We start from the raw sequence: 11,461 nt of genomic DNA, 5'->3' as shown, positions 1-11,461 counted from the left end.
CGATGCAAAAAAACTTCATTTTAAAAAGTTTTTCAACAGTTAAAGCTTACAGCACCTGGTATTCCCAGGAGGTCTCCCATCCAAGTACTAACCAGGCCCAAGCCTTCTTAGCTTCCGAGATCAGACGAGACCGGGCGTTCTTGGGCTGGTATGGCCGTAAGCAATCTCTGCTTGAAAATCTTGGACTTTAAACAACCTAGGCTTGAAAACATATCACAGAGTGAAAATACCTCTTAACTTACTTTAGAAAAAAACTAACAAAGCGATGCAAAAAAACTTCATTTTAAAAAGTTTTTCAACAGTTAAAGCTTACAGCACCTGGTATTCCCAGGAGGTCTCCCATCCAAGTACTAACCAGGCCCAAGCCTTCTTAGCTTCCGAGATCAGACGAGACCGGGCGTTCTTGGGCTGGTATGGCCGTAAGCAATCTCTGCTTGAAAATCTTGGACTTTAAACAACCTAGGCTTGAAAACATATCACAGAGTGAAAATACCTCTTAACTTACTTTAGAAAAAAACTAACAAAGCGATGCAAAAAAACTTCATTTTAAAAAGTTTTTCAACAGTTAAAGCTTACAGCACCTGGTATTCCCAGGAGGTCTCCCATCCAAGTACTAACCAGGCCCAAGCCTTCTTAGCTTCCGAGATCAGACGAGACCGGGCGTTCTTGGGCTGGTATGGCCGTAAGCAATCTCTGCTTGAAAATCTTGGACTTTAAACAACCTAGGCTTGAAAACATATCACAGAGTGAAAATACCTCTTAACTTACTTTAGAAAAAAACTAACAAAGCGATGCAAAAAAACTTCATTTTAAAAAGTTTTTCAACAGTTAAAGCTTACAGCACCTGGTATTCCCAGGAGGTCTCCCATCCAAGTACTAACCAGGCCCAAGCCTTCTTAGCTTCCGAGATCAGACGAGACCGGGCGTTCTTGGGCTGGTATGGCCGTAAGCAATCTCTGCTTGAAAATCTTGGACTTTAAACAACCTAGGCTTGAAAACATATCACAGAGTGAAAATACCTCTTAACTTACTTTAGAAAAAAACTAACAAAGCGATGCAAAAAAACTTCATTTTAAAAAGTTTTTCAACAGTTAAAGCTTACAGCACCTGGTATTCCCAGGAGGTCTCCCATCCAAGTACTAACCAGGCCCAAGCCTTCTTAGCTTCCGAGATCAGACGAGACCGGGCGTTCTTGGGCTGGTATGGCCGTAAGCAATCTCTGCTTGAAAATCTTGGACTTTAAACAACCTAGGCTTGAAAACATATCACAGAGTGAAAATACCTCTTAACTTACTTTAGAAAAAAACTAACAAAGCGATGCAAAAAAACTTCATTTTAAAAAGTTTTTCACCAATTAAAGCTTACAGCACCTGGTATTCCCAGGAGGTCTCCCATCCAAGTACTAACCAGGCCCAAGCCTTCTTAGCTTCCGAGATCAGACGAGACCGGGCGTTCTTGGGCTGGTATGGCCGTAAGCAATCTCTGCTTGAAAATCTTGGACTTTAAACAACCTAGGCTTGAAAACATATCACAGAGTGAAAATACCTCTTAACTTACTTTAGAAAAAAACTAACAAAGCGATGCAAAAAAACTTCATTTTAAAAAGTTTTTCAACAGTTAAAGCTTACAGCACCTGGTATTCCCAGGAGGTCTCCCATCCAAGTACTAACCAGGCCCAAGCCTTCTTAGCTTCCGAGATCAGACGAGACCGGGCGTTCTTGGGCTGGTATGGCCGTAAGCAATCTCTGCTTGAAAATCTTGGACTTTAAAACAACCTAGGCTTGAAAACATATCACAGAGTGAAAATACCTCTTAACTTACTTTAGAAAAAAACTAACAAAGCGATGCAAAAAAACTTCATTTTAAAAAGTTTTTCAACAGTTAAAGCTTACAGCACCTGGTATTCCCAGGAGGTCTCCCATCCAAGTACTAACCAGGCCCAAGCCTTCTTAGCTTCCGAGATCAGACGAGACCGGGCGTTCTTGGGCTGGTATGGCCGTAAGCAATCTCTGCTTGAAAATCTTGGACTTTAAACAACCTAGGCTTGAAAACATATCACAGAGTGAAAATACCTCTTAACTTACTTTAGAAAAAAACTAACAAAGCGATGCAAAAAAACTTCATTTTAAAAAGTTTTTCAACAGTTAAAGCTTACAGCACCTGGTATTCCCAGGAGGTCTCCCATCCAAGTACTAACCAGGCCCAAGCCTTCTTAGCTTCCGAGATCAGACGAGACCGGGCGTTCTTGGGCTGGTATGGCCGTAAGCAATCTCTGCTTGAAAATCTTGGACTTTAAACAACCTAGGCTTGAAAACATATCACAGAGTGAAAATACCTCTTAACTTACTTTAGAAAAAAACTAACAAAGCGATGCAAAAAAACTTCATTTTAAAAAGTTTTTCAACAGTTAAAGCTTACAGCACCTGGTATTCCCAGGAGGTCTCCCATCCAAGTACTAACCAGGCCCAAGCCTTCTTAGCTTCCGAGATCAGACGAGACCGGGCGTTCTTGGGCTGGTATGGCCGTAAGCAATCTCTGCTTGAAAATCTTGGACTTTAAACAACCTAGGCTTGAAAACATATCACAGAGTGAAAATACCTCTTAACTTACTTTAGAAAAAAACTAACAAAGCGATGCAAAAAAACTTCATTTTAAAAAGTTTTTCAACAGTTAAAGCTTACAGCACCTGGTATTCCCAGGAGGTCTCCCATCCAAGTACTAACCAGGCCCAAGCCTTCTTAGCTTCCGAGATCAGACGAGACCGGGCGTTCTTGGGCTGGTATGGCCGTAAGCAATCTCTGCTTGAAAATCTTGGACTTTAAACAACCTAGGCTTGAAAACATATCACAGAGTGAAAATACCTCTTAACTTACTTTAGAAAAAAACTAACAAAGCGATGCAAAAAAACTTCATTTTAAAAAGTTTTTCAACAGTTAAAGCTTACAGCACCTGGTATTCCCAGGAGGTCTCCCATCCAAGTACTAACCAGGCCCAAGCCTTCTTAGCTTCCGAGATCAGACGAGACCGGGCGTTCTTGGGCTGGTATGGCCGTAAGCAATCTCTGCTTGAAAATCTTGGACTTTAAACAACCTAGGCTTGAAAACATATCACAGAGTGAAAATACCTCTTAACTTACTTTAGAAAAAAACTAACAAAGCGATGCAAAAAAACTTCATTTTAAAAAGTTTTTCAACAGTTAAAGCTTACAGCACCTGGTATTCCCAGGAGGTCTCCCATCCAAGTACTAACCAGGCCCAAGCCTTCTTAGCTTCCGAGATCAGACGAGACCGGGCGTTCTTGGGCTGGTATGGCCGTAAGCAATCTCTGCTTGAAAATCTTGGACTTTAAACAACCTAGGCTTGAAAACATATCACAGAGTGAAAATACCTCTTAACTTACTTTAGAAAAAAACTAACAAAGCGATGCAAAAAAACTTCATTTTAAAAAGTTTTTCAACAGTTAAAGCTTACAGCACCTGGTATTCCCAGGAGGTCTCCCATCCAAGTACTAACCAGGCCCAAGCCTTCTTAGCTTCCGAGATCAGACGAGACCGGGCGTTCTTGGGCTGGTATGGCCGTAAGCAATCTCTGCTTGAAAATCTTGGACTTTAAACAACCTAGGCTTGAAAACATATCACAGAGTGAAAATACCTCTTAACTTACTTTAGAAAAAAACTAACAAAGCGATGCAAAAAAACTTCATTTTAAAAAGTTTTTCAACAGTTAAAGCTTACAGCACCTGGTATTCCCAGGAGGTCTCCCATCCAAGTACTAACCAGGCCCAAGCCTTCTTAGCTTCCGAGATCAGACGAGACCGGGCGTTCTTGGGCTGGTATGGCCGTAAGCAATCTCTGCTTGAAAATCTTGGACTTTAAACAACGTCCGAGATCAGACGAGACCGGGCGTTCTTGGGCTGGTATGGCCGTAAGCATCTCTGCTTGAAAATCTTGGACTTTAAACAACCTAGGCTTGAAAACATATCACAGAGTGAAAAATACCTCTTAACTTACTCTTAGAAAAAAACTAACAAAGCGATGCAAAAAAACTTCATTTTAAAAAGTTTTTCAACAGTTAAAGCTTAAGCACCTGGAATTTCCCAGGAGGTCTCCCATCCAAGTACTAACCAGGCCCAAGCCTTCTTAGCTTCCGAGATCAGACGAGACCGGGCGTTCTTGGGCTGGTATGGCCGTAAGCAATCTCTGCTTGAAAATCTTGGACTTTAAACAACCTAGGCTTGAAAAACATATCACAGAGTGAAAATACCTCTTAACTTACTTTAGAAAAAAACTAACAAAGCGATGCAAAAAAAACATTTTAAAAAGTTTTTCAACAGTTAAAGCTTACAGCACCTGGTATTCCCAGGAGGTCTCCCATCCAAGTACTAACCAGGCCCAAGCCTTCTTAGCTTCCGAGATCAGACGAGACCGGGCGTTCTTGGGCTGGTATGGCCGTAAGCAATCTCTGCTTGAAAATCTTGGACTTTAAACAACCTAGGCTTGAAAACATATCACAGAGTGAAAATACCTCTTAACTTACTTTAGAAAAAAACTAACAAAGCGATGCAAAAAAACTTCATTTTAAAAAGTTTTTCAACAGTTAAAGCTTACAGCACCTGGTATTCCCAGGAGGTCTCCCATCCAAGTACTAACCAGGCCCAAGCCTTCTTAGCTTCCGAGATCAGACGAGACCGGGCGTTCTTGGGCTGGTATGGCCGTAAGCAATCTCTGCTTGAAAATCTTGGACTTTAAACAACGTAGGCTTGAAAACATATCACAGAGTGAAAATACCTCTTAACTTACTTTAGAAAAAAACTAACAAAGCGATGCAAAAAAACTTCATTTTAAAAAGTTTTTCAACAGTTAAAGCTTACAGCACCTGGTATTCCCAGGAGGTCTCCCATCCAAGTACTAACCAGGCCCAAGCCTTCTTAGCTTCCGAGATCAGACGAGACCGGGCGTTCTTGGGCTGGTATGGCCGTAAGCAATCTCTGCTTGAAAATCTTGGACTTTAAACAACCTAGGCTTGAAAACATATCACAGAGTGAAAATACCTCTTAACTTACTTTAGAAAAAAACTAACAAAGCGATGCAAAAAAACTTCATTTTAAAAAGTTTTTCAACAGTTAAAGCTTACAGCACCTGGTATTCCCAGGAGGTCTCCCATCCAAGTACTAACCAGGCCCAAGCCTTCTTAGCTTCCGAGATCAGACGAGACCGGGCGTTCTTGGGCTGGTATGGCCGTAAGCAATCTCTGCTTGAAAATCTTGGACTTTAAACAACCTAGGCTTGAAAACATATCACAGAGTGAAAATACCTCTTAACTTACTTTAGAAAAAAACTAACAAAGCGATGCAAAAAAACTTCATTTTAAAAAGTTTTTCAACAGTTAAAGCTTACAGCACCTGGTATTCCCAGGAGGTCTCCCATCCAAGTACTAACCAGGCCCAAGCCTTCTTAGCTTCCGAGATCAGACGAGACCGGGCGTTCTTGGGCTGGTATGGCCGTAAGCAATCTCTGCTTGAAAATCTTGGACTTTAAACAACCTAGGCTTGAAAACATATCACAGAGTGAAAATACCTCTTAACTTACTTTAGAAAAAAACTAACAAAGCGATGCAAAAAAACTTCATTTTAAAAAGTTTTTCAACAGTTAAAGCTTACAGCACCTGGCATTCCCAGGAGGTCTCCCATCCAAGTACTAACCAGGCCCAAGCCTTCTTAGCTTCCGAGATCAGACGAGACCGGGCGTTCTTGGGCTGGTATGGCCGTAAGCAATCTCTGCTTGAAAATCTTGGACTTTAAACAACCTAGGCTTGAAAACATATCACAGAGTGAAAATACCTCTTAACTTACTTTAGAAAAAACTAACAAAGCGATGCAAAAAAACTTCATTTTAAAAAGTTTTTCAACAGTTAAAGCTTACAGCACCTGGTATTCCCAGGAGGTCTCCCATCCAAGTACTAACCAGGCCCAAGCCTTCTTAGCTTCCGAGATCAGACGAGACCGGGCGTTCTTGGGCTGGTATGGCCGTAAGCAATCTCTGCTTGAAAATCTTGGACTTTAAACAACCTAGGCTTGAAAACATATCACAGAGTGAAAATACCTCTTAACTTACTTTAGAAAAAACTAACAAAGCGATGCAAAAAAACTTCATTTTAAAAAGTTTTTCAACAGTTAAAGCTTACAGCACCTGGTATTCCCAGGAGGTCTCCCATCCAAGTACTAACCAGGCCCAAGCCTTCTTAGCTTCCGAGATCAGACGAGACCGGCTCTTGTGAGTCCCCTTGCGCGCGGTAAAATAAACTTGGATAATCAATTCAGTTGACTTCCTTTATTGCAGCTGCCCGGACGGCAGAATTTCCACCACAAACCTAGGCTTGAAAACATATCACAGAGTGAAAATACGTCTTAACTTACTTTAGAAAAAAACTAACAAAGCGATGCAAAAAAACTTTATTTTAAAAAGTTTTTCAACAGTTAAAGCATTTGGCATTCCCAGGAGGTCTCCCATCCAAGTACTAACCAGGCCCAAGCCTTCTTAGCTTCCGAGATCAGACAAAAACTGGCGTTCTTAAGCTGGTATGGCCGTAAGCAATCTCTGCTTGAAAATCTTGGACTTTAAACAACCTAGGCTTGAAAACATATCACAGAGTGAAAATACCTCTTAACTTACTTTAGAAAAAAACTAACAAAGCGATGCAAAAAAACTTCATTTTAAAAAAATTTTCAACAGTTAAAGCTTACAGCACCTGGCATTCCCAGGAAGTCTCCCATCCAAGTACTAACCAGGCCCAAGCCTTCTTAGCTTCCGAGATCAGACGAGACCGGGCGTTCTTGGGCTGGTATGGCCGTAAGCAATCTCTGCTTGAAAATCTTGGACTTTAAACAACCTAGGCTTGAAAACATATCACAGAGTGAAAATACCTCTTAACTTACTTTAGAAAAAAACTAACAAAGCGATGCAAAAAAACTTCATTTTAAAAAGTTTTTCAACAGTTAAAGCTTACAGCACCTGGCATTCCCAGGAGGTCTCCCATCCAAGTACTAACCAGGCCCAAGCCTTCTTAGCTTCCGAGATCAGACGAGACCAGGCGTTCTTGGGCTGGTATGGCCGTAAGCAATCTCTGCTTGAAAATCTTGGACTTTAAACAACCTAGGCTTGAAAACATATCACAGAGTGAAAATACCTCTTAACTTACTTTAGAAAAAAACTAACAAAGCGATGCAAAAAAACTTCATTTTAAAAAGTTTTTCAACAGTTAAAGCTTACAGCACCTGGCATTCCCAGGAGGTCTCCCATCCAAGTACTAACCAGGCCCAAGCCTTCTTAGCTTCCGAGATCAGACGAGACCGGGCGTTCTTGGGCTGGTATGGCCGTAAGCAATCTCTGCTTGAAAATCTTGGACTTTAAACAACCTAGGCTTGAAAACATATCACAGAGTGAAAATACCTCTTAACTTACTTTAGAAAAAAACTAACAAAGCGATGCAAAAAAACTTCATTTTAAAAAGTTTTTCAACAGTTAAAGCTTACAGCACCTGGTATTCCCAGGAGGTCTCCCATCCAAGTACTAACCAGGCCCAAGCCTTCTTAGCTTCCGAGATCAGACGAGACCGGGCGTTCTTGGGCTGGTATGGCCGTAAGCAATCTCTGCTTGAAAATCTTGGACTTTAAACAACCTAGGCTTGAAAACATATCACAGAGTGAAAATACCTCTTAACTTACTTTAGAAAAAAACTAACAAAGCGATGCAAAAAAACTTCATTTTAAAAAGTTTTTCAACAGTTAAAGCTTACAGCACCTGGTATTCCCAGGAGGTCTCCCATCCAAGTACTAACCAGGCCCAAGCCTTCTTAGCTTCCGAGATCAGACGAGACCGGGCGTTCTTGGGCTGGTATGGCCGTAAGCAATCTCTGCTTGAAAATCTTGGACTTTAAACAACCTAGGCTTGAAAACATATCACAGAGTGAAAATACCTCTTAACTTACTTTAGAAAAAAACTAACAAAGCGATGCAAAAAAACTTCATTTTAAAAAGTTTTTCAACAGTTAAAGCTTACAGCACCTGGCATTCCCAGGAGGTCTCCCATCCAAGTACTAACCAGGCCCAAGCCTTCTTAGCTTCCGAGATCAGACGAGACCGGGCGTTCTTGGGCTGGTATGGCCGTAAGCAATCTCTGCTTGAAAATCTTGGACTTTAAACAACCTAGGCTTGAAAACATATCACAGAGTGAAAATACCTCTTAACTTACTTTAGAAAAAAACTAACAAAGCGATGCAAAAAAACTTCATTTTAAAAAGTTTTTCAACAGTTAAAGCACCTGGCATTCCCAGGAGGTCTCCCATCCAAGTACTAACCAGGCCCAAGCCTTCTTAGCTTCCGAGATCAGACTGAGACCGGGCGTTCTTGGGCTGGTATGGCCGTAAGCAATCTCTGCTTGAAAATCTTGGACTTTAAACAACCTAGGCTTGAAAACATATCACAGAGTGAAAATACCTCCTAACTTACTTTAGAAATAAACTAACAAAGCGATGCAAAAAAACTTCATTTTAAAAAGTTTTTCAACAGTTAAAGCTTACCGCACCTGGCATTCCCAGGAGGTCTCCCATCCAGGTACTAACCAGGCCCAAGCCTTCTTAGCTTCCGAGATCAGACGAGACCGGGCGTTCTTGGGCTGATATGGCCGTAAGCAATCTCTGCTTAAAAATCTTGGACTTTAAACAACCTAGGCTTGAAAACATATCACAGAGTGAAAATACCTCTTAACCTACTTTAGACAAAAACTAACAAAGCGATGCAAAAAAACTTCATTTTAAAAAGTTTTTCAACAGTTAAAGCACCTGGCATTCCCAGTAGGTCTCCCATCCAAGTACTAACCAGGCCCAAGCCTTCTTAGCTTCCGAGATCAGACGAGACCGGGCGTTCTTGGGCTGGTATGGCCGTAAGCAATCTCTGCTTGAAAATCTTGGACTTTAAACAACCTAGGCTTGAGAAGATATCACAGAGTGAAAATACCTCTTAACTTACATTAGAAAAAAACTAACAAAGCGATGCAAAAAAACTTCATTTTAAAAAGTTTTTCAACAGTTAAAGTTTACAGCACCTGGCATTCCCAGGAGGTCTCCCATCCAAGTACTAACCAGGCCCAAGCCTTCTTAGCTTCCGAGATCAGACGTTCTTGGGCTGGTATGGCCGTAAGCAATCTCTGCTTGAAAATCTTGGACTTTAAACAACCTAGGCTTGAAAACATATCACAGAGTGAAAATACCTCTTAACTTACTTTGTTAACATGAGAAATTTATTTGAAGTTACTTGATAATAATATTAAAAACCATGTCTAAAATATATATATGTCTGATGTGAACTATATTAAAAAGTGGTTAGAAAGTGTGTAGGTATATATTATCAATATTATCATTACATAATCCATAGTGGAAAAACATGATTAAAAAGAATGTTGAAAAGTTTTTTCAATGTTCATAAATATATCAGTTTGATAAACAGAAGTCTGTGTGAGGTTCATTAAATAGAAATTATAGTTTGTAAACGTTTTTATGCGGCATATCTTCTGAAAACCAAAGATGAGACACCTTTTGAGAACGGTTCGTTCATAAAACATTGTTACGATTAGTTTTTGTGTGGCATATCATCTGAAAACCATAGATGAGACACCTTTGGAGAAAGGTTTGTTCATAAATCAGCATTATGATTAGTTTTATTTTGGCATGGAAAAGTCTGTTTGTGTGTGTGTGTGTGCGAACAGGTTATGTCCTGTGTCAATGGTGTGATGCTTCCTACATACCATTATGTGATGTATCTTTTGGAAAATGACTGATGGGATACCATATTCACTAAGTATATTAACAGTGTTTGCATTGTATTAAAATTAGTATTGTGTTTAGTATGTGTTTAACACTGAAACAATAGGTTGAGTAAATCCTTGAGTGAAAAACAAGGTTTCTGTTTTAAAAGATAGTCTAAGGGTGTGTGAACTGTGGGTCTGTGTCATTGATATGAGGGGTTCGTAAACCACCAACAATGGTCATTTTTGGAAACATCAGTTTCAAGCGAGCACTAAATAGTAGTTGGTTATCTGCTGGGTGGTGAAGATCTTGTTACTGCCAATGAGGAGCGGTCACAAGCTGGGATGGTTTCAGAAGAAATTAACATTGTTAATAAATGTAGGATTTTATTTTTTCTGAAAAGAATCTTGAAAAAAATATTTCATGTTCATAAATATATCAGTTTGATAAACAAAAGTCTGTGTATGGTTCAACTAAATAAAAATGAGAGTTTATTAACGTTTTGTGTGTCATATCATCTGAAAACCATAAATGAAATACCTCTGGCTTGTTCATAAAACAGCGTGACGATTAGTTTTATTTTAGCAAGGAAAAGAAAAAGTATGTTGTGTGGGTGTGTGTGTGTGTGTGTGTGTGTGTGTGTGTCAATCATACAAATAGTAAATATACGAACAGTGAAGCCCTTCAGCATAAGAAGGTTAAAAAATATACTGTAGAAAAAAATAACTGAAACTTTAAATTCTTGATATTATAGCCCTAAAAGTCACAACCCCCCTCTCTAAAAATATTTTTTAGAAAATATGAAATTGTTAACATGAGAAATTTATTTGAAGTTACTTGATAATAATAATAAAAAATCATGTCTAAAATATATATATGTCTGATGTGAACTACAACAACTACAAAAAGTGGTTAGAAGTGTGTAGGTATATTTTTCAATATTAAATGTTAGGTTTATATGTCAGTCTAACATTTACTAAACAAAGAGAAGAAAGACACAAAGCATTTGAGTCCATTTTACTTGCAAGGAGAGCGAATGGAAGTCACGCCTTACAACAGGCCTCCAAAAGCTCAGGCGTCCTTCATCGCATCTCCTTCTTTTATTTGGTAGGTTCATTAGGGTTCACATAAAACCACACCATATTAGTTAATAATTGTGTATTACACGTAGTCTTATGAATTGATCTTTGGTCGAGTCATGGTGACATGTTCATCTTCGTCTGTAGATTCTTCAGGTGATTGGACTCTGGTTCATCATAGTCTGCTTGTTGTTGGTCCTCAGGTCGCGGTCATGCTGTCCTGCAATCTTAAAACCTTTGATCTGAGATTTGTAATGATTAAGAGTTGTCAGTAATATTCCAAGGATTAATACATATTCGTGCTTAAAGGATATGAATAAAAGTAGTAATTACATGATAACATATATACATTTTTCCAACAATTATCATTACATAATCCAAAGTGGAAAAAAAAAACATGATTAAAAAGAATTGTGGTTTTTATCGTTTTAAAGTAGGATTTGAGAGTTTTTTTTTCATGTTCATAAATATATCAGTTTGATAAACAGAAGTCTGTGTGTGGTTCAATTAAATAGAAATTATAGTTTGTTAACGTTTCTGTGAGAAAGGTTTGTTCATAAAACAGTGTTATGATTAGTTTTA

The 11,461-nt window shown here is 39.3% G+C and overlaps 29 non-coding genes and 4 pseudogenes across 29 annotated transcripts; all 33 read right to left on the bottom strand.

Moving 5' to 3' along the window:
* Positions 1-43: 43 nt before the first annotated feature.
* LOC114770899 (5S ribosomal RNA) lies at positions 44-162 on the bottom strand. The gene has a single exon (XR_003743490.1). It is a non-coding gene; the product is annotated as a 5S ribosomal RNA (ribosomal RNA).
* Positions 163-306: 144 nt separating this feature from the next.
* LOC114770898 (5S ribosomal RNA) lies at positions 307-425 on the bottom strand. The gene has a single exon (XR_003743489.1). It is a non-coding gene; the product is annotated as a 5S ribosomal RNA (ribosomal RNA).
* A 144-nt stretch (positions 426-569) lies between these two features.
* LOC114770897 (5S ribosomal RNA) lies at positions 570-688 on the bottom strand. Its single transcript, XR_003743488.1, has one exon. It is a non-coding gene; the product is annotated as a 5S ribosomal RNA (ribosomal RNA).
* Positions 689-832: 144 nt separating this feature from the next.
* On the bottom strand, positions 833-951 carry LOC114770896 (5S ribosomal RNA). Its single transcript, XR_003743487.1, has one exon. It is a non-coding gene; the product is annotated as a 5S ribosomal RNA (ribosomal RNA).
* A 144-nt stretch (positions 952-1,095) lies between these two features.
* On the bottom strand, positions 1,096-1,214 carry LOC114770895 (5S ribosomal RNA). Its single transcript, XR_003743486.1, has one exon. It is a non-coding gene; the product is annotated as a 5S ribosomal RNA (ribosomal RNA).
* A 144-nt stretch (positions 1,215-1,358) lies between these two features.
* LOC114770885 (5S ribosomal RNA) lies at positions 1,359-1,477 on the bottom strand. Its single transcript, XR_003743485.1, has one exon. It is a non-coding gene; the product is annotated as a 5S ribosomal RNA (ribosomal RNA).
* Positions 1,478-1,621: 144 nt separating this feature from the next.
* On the bottom strand, positions 1,622-1,740 carry LOC114770874 (5S ribosomal RNA). Its single transcript, XR_003743484.1, has one exon. It is a non-coding gene; the product is annotated as a 5S ribosomal RNA (ribosomal RNA).
* Positions 1,741-1,885: 145 nt separating this feature from the next.
* On the bottom strand, positions 1,886-2,004 carry LOC114770862 (5S ribosomal RNA). Its single transcript, XR_003743483.1, has one exon. It is a non-coding gene; the product is annotated as a 5S ribosomal RNA (ribosomal RNA).
* A 144-nt stretch (positions 2,005-2,148) lies between these two features.
* On the bottom strand, positions 2,149-2,267 carry LOC114770849 (5S ribosomal RNA). The gene has a single exon (XR_003743482.1). It is a non-coding gene; the product is annotated as a 5S ribosomal RNA (ribosomal RNA).
* Positions 2,268-2,411: 144 nt separating this feature from the next.
* On the bottom strand, positions 2,412-2,530 carry LOC114770837 (5S ribosomal RNA). Its single transcript, XR_003743480.1, has one exon. It is a non-coding gene; the product is annotated as a 5S ribosomal RNA (ribosomal RNA).
* A 144-nt stretch (positions 2,531-2,674) lies between these two features.
* LOC114770825 (5S ribosomal RNA) lies at positions 2,675-2,793 on the bottom strand. The gene has a single exon (XR_003743474.1). It is a non-coding gene; the product is annotated as a 5S ribosomal RNA (ribosomal RNA).
* Positions 2,794-2,937: 144 nt separating this feature from the next.
* LOC114770814 (5S ribosomal RNA) lies at positions 2,938-3,056 on the bottom strand. Its single transcript, XR_003743463.1, has one exon. It is a non-coding gene; the product is annotated as a 5S ribosomal RNA (ribosomal RNA).
* A 144-nt stretch (positions 3,057-3,200) lies between these two features.
* Positions 3,201-3,319, bottom strand: LOC114770802 (5S ribosomal RNA). The gene has a single exon (XR_003743452.1). It is a non-coding gene; the product is annotated as a 5S ribosomal RNA (ribosomal RNA).
* A 144-nt stretch (positions 3,320-3,463) lies between these two features.
* LOC114770791 (5S ribosomal RNA) lies at positions 3,464-3,582 on the bottom strand. Its single transcript, XR_003743441.1, has one exon. It is a non-coding gene; the product is annotated as a 5S ribosomal RNA (ribosomal RNA).
* A 144-nt stretch (positions 3,583-3,726) lies between these two features.
* LOC114770780 (5S ribosomal RNA) lies at positions 3,727-3,845 on the bottom strand. The gene has a single exon (XR_003743430.1). It is a non-coding gene; the product is annotated as a 5S ribosomal RNA (ribosomal RNA).
* A 229-nt stretch (positions 3,846-4,074) lies between these two features.
* LOC114770842 (uncharacterized) lies at positions 4,075-4,193 on the bottom strand (annotated as a pseudogene).
* Positions 4,194-4,336: 143 nt separating this feature from the next.
* Positions 4,337-4,455, bottom strand: LOC114770769 (5S ribosomal RNA). Its single transcript, XR_003743419.1, has one exon. It is a non-coding gene; the product is annotated as a 5S ribosomal RNA (ribosomal RNA).
* A 144-nt stretch (positions 4,456-4,599) lies between these two features.
* LOC114770758 (5S ribosomal RNA) lies at positions 4,600-4,718 on the bottom strand. Its single transcript, XR_003743408.1, has one exon. It is a non-coding gene; the product is annotated as a 5S ribosomal RNA (ribosomal RNA).
* A 144-nt stretch (positions 4,719-4,862) lies between these two features.
* Positions 4,863-4,981, bottom strand: LOC114770746 (5S ribosomal RNA). The gene has a single exon (XR_003743397.1). It is a non-coding gene; the product is annotated as a 5S ribosomal RNA (ribosomal RNA).
* Positions 4,982-5,125: 144 nt separating this feature from the next.
* LOC114770735 (5S ribosomal RNA) lies at positions 5,126-5,244 on the bottom strand. Its single transcript, XR_003743386.1, has one exon. It is a non-coding gene; the product is annotated as a 5S ribosomal RNA (ribosomal RNA).
* A 144-nt stretch (positions 5,245-5,388) lies between these two features.
* Positions 5,389-5,507, bottom strand: LOC114770956 (5S ribosomal RNA). Its single transcript, XR_003743539.1, has one exon. It is a non-coding gene; the product is annotated as a 5S ribosomal RNA (ribosomal RNA).
* A 144-nt stretch (positions 5,508-5,651) lies between these two features.
* Positions 5,652-5,770, bottom strand: LOC114770768 (5S ribosomal RNA). The gene has a single exon (XR_003743418.1). It is a non-coding gene; the product is annotated as a 5S ribosomal RNA (ribosomal RNA).
* Positions 5,771-5,913: 143 nt separating this feature from the next.
* LOC114770945 (5S ribosomal RNA) lies at positions 5,914-6,032 on the bottom strand. Its single transcript, XR_003743528.1, has one exon. It is a non-coding gene; the product is annotated as a 5S ribosomal RNA (ribosomal RNA).
* A 702-nt stretch (positions 6,033-6,734) lies between these two features.
* On the bottom strand, positions 6,735-6,853 carry LOC114770794 (5S ribosomal RNA). The gene has a single exon (XR_003743444.1). It is a non-coding gene; the product is annotated as a 5S ribosomal RNA (ribosomal RNA).
* A 144-nt stretch (positions 6,854-6,997) lies between these two features.
* LOC114770786 (5S ribosomal RNA) lies at positions 6,998-7,116 on the bottom strand. The gene has a single exon (XR_003743436.1). It is a non-coding gene; the product is annotated as a 5S ribosomal RNA (ribosomal RNA).
* A 144-nt stretch (positions 7,117-7,260) lies between these two features.
* Positions 7,261-7,379, bottom strand: LOC114770767 (5S ribosomal RNA). The gene has a single exon (XR_003743417.1). It is a non-coding gene; the product is annotated as a 5S ribosomal RNA (ribosomal RNA).
* A 144-nt stretch (positions 7,380-7,523) lies between these two features.
* LOC114770913 (5S ribosomal RNA) lies at positions 7,524-7,642 on the bottom strand. Its single transcript, XR_003743500.1, has one exon. It is a non-coding gene; the product is annotated as a 5S ribosomal RNA (ribosomal RNA).
* Positions 7,643-7,786: 144 nt separating this feature from the next.
* Positions 7,787-7,905, bottom strand: LOC114770843 (5S ribosomal RNA). Its single transcript, XR_003743481.1, has one exon. It is a non-coding gene; the product is annotated as a 5S ribosomal RNA (ribosomal RNA).
* A 144-nt stretch (positions 7,906-8,049) lies between these two features.
* LOC114770766 (5S ribosomal RNA) lies at positions 8,050-8,168 on the bottom strand. Its single transcript, XR_003743416.1, has one exon. It is a non-coding gene; the product is annotated as a 5S ribosomal RNA (ribosomal RNA).
* Positions 8,169-8,305: 137 nt separating this feature from the next.
* LOC114770852 (uncharacterized) lies at positions 8,306-8,425 on the bottom strand (annotated as a pseudogene).
* Positions 8,426-8,569: 144 nt separating this feature from the next.
* Positions 8,570-8,688, bottom strand: LOC114770822 (5S ribosomal RNA). The gene has a single exon (XR_003743471.1). It is a non-coding gene; the product is annotated as a 5S ribosomal RNA (ribosomal RNA).
* A 137-nt stretch (positions 8,689-8,825) lies between these two features.
* On the bottom strand, positions 8,826-8,944 carry LOC114770847 (uncharacterized; annotated as a pseudogene).
* A 144-nt stretch (positions 8,945-9,088) lies between these two features.
* LOC114770860 (uncharacterized) lies at positions 9,089-9,197 on the bottom strand (annotated as a pseudogene).
* Positions 9,198-11,461: the final 2,264 nt, after the last annotated feature.

This window comes from Denticeps clupeoides, chromosome 20 (genome assembly GCF_900700375.1).
Source record: "Denticeps clupeoides chromosome 20, fDenClu1.1, whole genome shotgun sequence".
NCBI classification, from domain to species: domain Eukaryota; kingdom Metazoa; phylum Chordata; class Actinopteri; order Clupeiformes; family Denticipitidae; genus Denticeps; species Denticeps clupeoides.
Note: the sequence above shows the minus strand (reverse complement) of the source record. Positions and strands in the feature narration are given on the sequence as shown.